We start from the raw sequence: 7154 nt of genomic DNA, 5'->3' as shown, positions 1-7154 counted from the left end.
ACTCTGTCTTCATTGACTCCGGTTTAACTTGGTGTTTAGTCAGAGTTTCAACACACTACACAAGAACACTACAGAAAGGTATAAGTAAGCTGTCGAAAAATAGCTAGGACACGTTAGAAGGGTGTTGAAGCAGGTCATGCTGTGTTTTTGGCAAATTAAAGATGGTTGAAAAGCAAAGCACCCTTGGGATGGCGTGGTAGCGTAGAGGTTAGCGCGACACTTTTCTGCGCCAGTGATCGCCAGGTGTGAGTGACCATTGATGGACTGGAGTCACATAGAAATAAGTGTCGCGGACAAACTAAGCCAAAACAACTGCCGCTGCCGACAACCCTACGGATTGTTACACTTTCATGACGCGCCTTCACTCCAATAATGTTGCTCCAGAGACTGAGGATATGTATTCAATCCTTTATTAGGAATGAGCAGACATACAATCATCAACCAATGAAATTTAAGCATACCCAAGTGTAAGCTAAGCGTAATTGAGCAGTCAACAAAACATATGACCTCCGTCGGTCCCCATCTACTACAATCTGCGATGAGCAAAGCACAAATATGTAACTTATTCTCCTTGCTTTTTACCACGCTCTCTGAGGGGGTTCGGTGAGGTTTTGAGCAAAGCATGTGGCCTCGAGACCAAGAAGCATGGAGGTGAGGCATGAACCCATGATCTCTCTCTTTCTCTCTCTCTCTCTCTCTCTCTCTCTCTCTTGCTCTCTCGCTCTCTCTCGCTCTCTCTCTCTCTCTCTCTCTCTCACTCTCTCCCTCTCTCGCTCTCTCACTCTCTCTCTCTCTCACTCTCTTGCTCTCTCTCGCTCTCTCACTCTCTCTCTCTCTCGCTCTCTCACTCTCTCTCTCGCTCTCTCGCTCTCTCTCGCTCTCTCTCTCTCTCTCTTGCTCTCTCTCTCTCTCTCACTCTCTCTCTCTCTCTCGCTCTCTCACTCTCTCTCTCTCTCGCTCTCTCACTCTCTCTCTCGCTCTCTCGCTCTCTCTCGCTCTCTCTCTCTCTCTTGCTCTCTCTCTCTCTCTCTCTCACTCTCTCTCTCTCGCTCTCTCGCTCTCTCTCTCTCAGTACATAATAAATGTACTTTGATTTTGATCTTTGATCTTTTTAACAGGAAGAAGGTACAGAAACTCAAGGAAACACACTCAGTGTCTTAGGAACAGCTTCTTCCCCTCTATCATCAGATTTCTGAATGGTCCATGAACCCATGAACACTACCTCACTATTTAGCTCTTTGTTGCACTATTTATTATCATTTATTGGAACTTATAGTAACTTTTTCTGTGTTACACTGTACCGCTGCTGCAAAACAACAAATTTCAAGACATGCAGTGGCATGCAAAAGTTTGGGCACCCCGGTCAAAATTTCTGTTACTGTGAATAGCTAAGCGAGTAAAAGATGAACTGATTTCCAAAAGGCATAAAGTTAAAGATGACACATTTCTTTAATATTTTAAGCAAGAAAACTTTTTTATTTCCACCTTTTACAGTTTCAAAATAACAAAAATGGAAAAGGGCCCGAAGCAAAATTTGGGCACCCTGCATGGTCAGTACCTAGTAACACCCCCTTTGGCAAGTATCACAGCTTGTAAACGCTCTCTGCAGCCAGCTAAGAGTCTTTCGATTCTTGTTTGGGGGATTTTCGCCAATTCTTCCTTGCAAAAGGCTTCTGGTTCTGTAAGATTATTGGGCTGTCTTGCTTGCAGTGCTCTTTTGAGGTCTATCCACAGATTTTCGATGATGTTTAGGTCGGGGGACTGTGAGGGCCATGGCAAAACATTCAGCTTGCACCTCTTGAGGTAGTCCGTTGTAGATTTTGAGGTGTGTTTAGGTTCATTATCCTGTTGTGGAAGCCATCCTCTTCTCACCTTCGGCTTTTTTACAGACGGTGTGATGTTTGCTTCCAGAATTTGCTGGTATTTAATTGAATTCATTCTTCCCTCTACCAGTAAATGTTCCCCGTGCCACTGGCTGCAACACAAGCCCAAAGCATGATCGATCCACCCTCATGCTTAACAGTTGGAGAGGGGCTCTTTTCATGAAATTCTGCACCCTTTTTTCTCCAAACATACTCATTGCGGCCAAAAAGTCCTATTCAAAAGGTTCAACGGAACATCTAAACAAGCCTCTTGCATTTTGGAAACAAGTCTTGTGGGCTGATGAAGTTAAAATAGAATTTTTTGGCCGCAATGAGCAAAGGTATGTTTGGAGAAAATCCAAATTATAAAGGATTATATAAAGTAGAGTTAAAAGTTAAAGTATGAATATGGAATAAAACGTGCAGAAATACAGAAATGCTAGCACGTACTTACAATGTAAAAAGTGTTATAAAAAGTGGGTTTAAAGTGTTTACAGGGCAGAGTGGTGACTGGAGTGATAGATAGCTTGCCCCGCACCCCTCTAAGTAGATCAGATTAACTGTCTGTTTTAAAATGGCATGAAGTTTTTGTTTTAATAGCATTACTGCATTTTCCAGAAGGGAGTTTTTGGAAAAGTCAGTTTGTAGAGTGGGGAGCGTCCGCAGTGATTTTTCCTGCCCTCTTCTTCGTCCTGGATACATACAAGTTCTGCAGAGACTGCACCCACTGACCTTTGCTGCTGACCTGACGGTTCGCTGTCGTTTTTGTATATTGTGAGAGGTTGCTGCACCAAACCAGACAGTGACGGCTGATGTAAGGAGGCAGTGGAGAATTGCACCAGTACGTTCTGGGGAAGACGGAAGTTTACCAACTGCCGCAAGATGTACATCCTCTCCCGAGCCTTTATATTAATGAAGGAGGCATGCCCATGAATCTGATTAAGGTATAACAGGGGTACTACATGAGTAAAGATAGGGAACTGGTTGGGCGGAAACTGGAATAGGTAGATCATCTTCAGATAACCTGCTCCTTTTCATCACCAGGTTACCAGCAGTACACTCATGGCCACTCTACTAGGACAAGGAGTTTACCGAATAAAGTGGCCACCGAGTGTATGCTTGTGGTCTTCTGCTGCTGTAGCCCATCCACTTCAAGGTTCGATGTGTTGTGCGTTCAGAGATGCTCTCCTGCACACTGCTGTTGGTTATTTGAGCTACTTCCTGTCAGCTTGGCCTTTGACCTCTGACCTCTCTGATTAACAAGGCATTTCACCCATAGAACTGCTGCTCAAGGAATTTTTTTTTTGTTTTGCTTTCTGCACCGTTCTCTGTAAACTCTATATACTGTTGTGCGTGAAAATCCCTGGAGATCAGCAGTTTCTGAGATACTCAAACCACCCTGTCTGGCACCAACAATCATTCCACAGTCAAAGTTGCTTAGACCACATTTGTTCCCCATGATGATGTTTGGTCTGAACAACAACTGAACCTCTGGACCATGTCTGCATGCTTTTATGCATTGAGTTGCTGCCACGTGATTGGCTGATAAGATATTTGCATTAAGGAGCAGGTGTACTGGTATACCTAATAAAGTGGCCACTGAGTGTACAGAGTTAAGTGACAAGACAGAGTGGAATGTGTGCAAGTCTGCTGATGATACCAAGTTCAGAGCTAAAGTTAACCCTATTCCCAGCTTCAACCCTCTGCAATATGAACAGGGTAGACCATTCGACAACGTGGTTCCAGTAGAGTGTGGGGAAAGTGAGGCTGTGAAGCTGAAAGGAAGAATAGAAAAACAGAACATTTTTAGAAATGAGGGGTGAAGCTTTATAAGGCACTGGTCAGACTGCACTTGGAGTATGGTGAGTAGTTTTGGACCCCTTATTTGAAGAAAGGGTGTGCTAGCATTGGAGGGGGTCCAGAGGATGTTCACAAGAATTATCCTGGGAATGAAAGGGTTAATGTATGAGCAGTGTTTGGTAGCTCTGGGCCTGTACTCACTGGAGAGTAGAAGAAGAGTGGGGGATCTCATTGAAGCCTATTGAATATTGACTGGCCTAGATAAGAGTGGATATGGAGAGGATGTTTCCTTTAATGGGGGAGTTTAGGACCAGAGGACACAGCCTCAGAATAGAAAGATGTCCATTTAGAACAGAGATGAGGAGGAATTTCTTTAGCCAGAGCGTGGAAAATCTGTGAATTCATTGCCACAGACGGCTGTGGAGGCCAAGTCATTGGCTATGATTAAAGGTTATTTATTAGTAAGGTTATGGAGAGAAGGCAGGAAATGGAGTTTAGAGGGTGATAAATGAGCTGTAATAGAATGGAGGAACAGACTCGATGGGCCAAACAACCTTATCCTGCTCTTATGTCTTATGGTCTAACAAGTAAAGGTTGCAGCCCAGAAGGAACTTGTGCAGAAGGCAGAAGTTAATTTGCAGATATAGCAAACAATTTGAAAGGCAAATTGGTCGATGGTCTGTGGAGCTCAGGTGAAGTGAAGTTATTCTGAGATATTGACAGCTTTCCTGAGGCAATGTGGAGCAACACACAAAAAGCCAGGGAAACTCAGTGGATCAGGCAGCATCCATGGAGAGAAATGGATATTCCACACTTCAGGCCGAGACCCTTCATCAGGACTGAAGGAAGGGTTGTGACCAAAAGGGTCAATGGTCCATTTTCCTCCATCGATGGAGGAATCCACAGATGGAATCCATTGTGTCACCGCGTTCGGATATGGCCCAAGTGCGGAGTGAGAGACACTGAAGAATAGATAGAGTGGATAGCCAGCACCTCTTCCCCAGGGCACCACTGCTCAATACAAGAGGACATGGCTTTAAGGTAAGGGGTGGGAAGTTCAAGGGCAATATTAGAGGAAGGTTTTTTTACTCAGAGAGTGGTTGGTGCGTGGAATGCACTGCCTGAGTCAGTGGTGGAGGCAGATACACTCGTGAAGTTTAAGAGGCTACTAGACAGGTATATGGAGGAATTTAAGGTGGGGGGTTATATGGGAGGCAAGGTTTGAGGGTGGGCACAACATTGTGGGCCGGAGGGCCTGTAATGTGCGGTACTATTCTATGTTCTATGTTCTATGAAGCACGTCGATAGTTCACAGATTTTAATACGAACAGAGTTAGAGGGAAAAGAAAACAATAAATACTACGTCCAACAGAATCGTTAACTAAAACTCTCAAATGGAAAACGAAGCCAATACTGCGGCTGAAATGAATAACTAAATATAAAATGAATACTGCTAGTCTTCAGAATCAGTTGACTTGACAGTCCAATTTCTCAGGCGAGGCCAAATGCAAGCAGACAACGAAACGTTGCTGTGCTTTGCTCAAATCTCGACAGGCGTTACGATGAAAAGAAGGGAGTTAAATACCGTCACAATGAAACAATAATTAGCTGACACGTGCATATACATGAGTGCAGTTGCCATATCTGCTGCGCTGCCGAATCTGTGGTAGTGACACATTGATCAATGGAAGTAACAGCTTCCATACATGCTGCCTTACCTAGTATGCTCCCCCAGCACTTTGTGTGTTAATTCAATTTCTAGCATCTACAGTTGTTTGCATCTCCTGAAGCAATGTGTGTGGCTTCAATCTCTTTTTTGAAAGAAGGTTTCACTTGCATAGCTCTAAGACCCTTCTCTCTAATTTTCATAGTTGATAGGCGACTCCAATTACACCCATGTAGCCAACCAACCTACGAATCCATTGATCTTTGGAATGTGGCAGGAAGTTAGAGCCCCCGGAGGAAACCCACACAGTCACAGAGAGAACGTACAAGATCCTCTTAGAGACAGCAGCAGAATTGAACCTGGGTTACTTGGTTGGTTAGTGAGGGTGTCAAAGAGTACATAGAGAAAGCAGGGGAATGGGGTTGAGAGGAATAATAAATCAGCCATGACAGAATGGTAGAGCAGACTCGATGGGCTGAGTGGCCTAATTCTAATCCTAGGTCTTACGGACTTACTAACACTACACTACCAAGATGCACCATTTCTATTCATGTACCTGTCCAAAAGATATCTTTTAAACAAGTTGATAAATTCCTTTCAGTTGGATTAAAAACATGATCTCACCGCAGATCCCTGTTAACCTGGCCAATATTTATCCCTGAGATAATCTTTTTACGACCAGATTATCCGACTGTTCTCAATTGTTTCTGAAGCCTTGCTCAGCACCATTACAACTGCTACAAGAGACTATTGACTGGAAAGCGCTTTGGGAAATCCCGAGATCAGTAGCCATGCAATGTAAGTGAAGTCTATTGAGTATCTTCTCTCAGATCCACATCTCGACTTGGTTCTCATTTTGTCTTCCTTCTGTTTCAGACCTACCTCAGTAGCTTCCAGAAAGTCATCAAAGCCATTGTCCTAGCATCTTGCCTCAACGATGGTAGGTACATTTGTAGACTAGGGGGCATAATGGTTAGCGTGATGTTACAGTTGAGGGCGTCAGGGTTCAGAGTTCAATTCTGGTGTCCTCTGTAAGAAAGTGCATACATTCTTCCCTGTGTACGTGGGTTTTCTCACACATTCCAATGATGTAGCGGTCACTGTAAATTGTCTCGTGTGGAAGAGGCTTGTCAGGTCCATTCTGGGGCAGCTCACTCACCTTTGGTCCCCGCTGGACGCTCAACTCTCACCGGTGGCTCCAAGTAGCTGTTGCACCCAACAGCGGCCGCGCCCTGGTACGGCACTTCGTCAAGCAGTCTAAGCCAGGTGAGGGTAACTGCCAGCCTCGTACCCCGGTGAGATAGGGACATGCCTGTCCTAGCATGGGAAGTCATCTCCGGCAGACTGGGCGGTTGAGGTCTGTGGGGAGATCCAATGGCCAGATAGTTGGCTCTGCAATGCTCCATGGAGACAAGGATTAGAAGATGTCACAGTCATCCATGGACACCAAGGAAGACCCCACCCAGTTTGTGACCCTTGTTCGTACCACTGGACCCGGACTTCTGAGGTCAAGAGAGTGGATTGGCACCAGTTGTCACTTTAAAAGCTCTCACTGATGGCATGATCGTCAGCCATGCTAATAACCCAGAATAGAATATAAAATGGTAACTCTGATAGGGAAGTGGCAAATGAAGGACAAATGGGCAGGCGCATTCAAGGAGAATCTGGATTGAAATGAGGGAGAACAGAGCGGGATGCTAGCGATGGGGAGAACTGAAAGGATGGTGTCCGGTAGAACAGCACAGTGGCATAACGGTTAGCGCATCACGTTTCAGTGCCAGCGATCAGGGTTCAATTCCCACTGCTGTCTGTAAGGACTTTGTACG

Source organism: Mobula hypostoma, chromosome 11 (genome assembly GCF_963921235.1).
Source record: "Mobula hypostoma chromosome 11, sMobHyp1.1, whole genome shotgun sequence".
Classification (NCBI taxonomy): domain Eukaryota; kingdom Metazoa; phylum Chordata; class Chondrichthyes; order Myliobatiformes; family Myliobatidae; genus Mobula; species Mobula hypostoma.
This window is presented reverse-complemented; position numbering follows the sequence as displayed.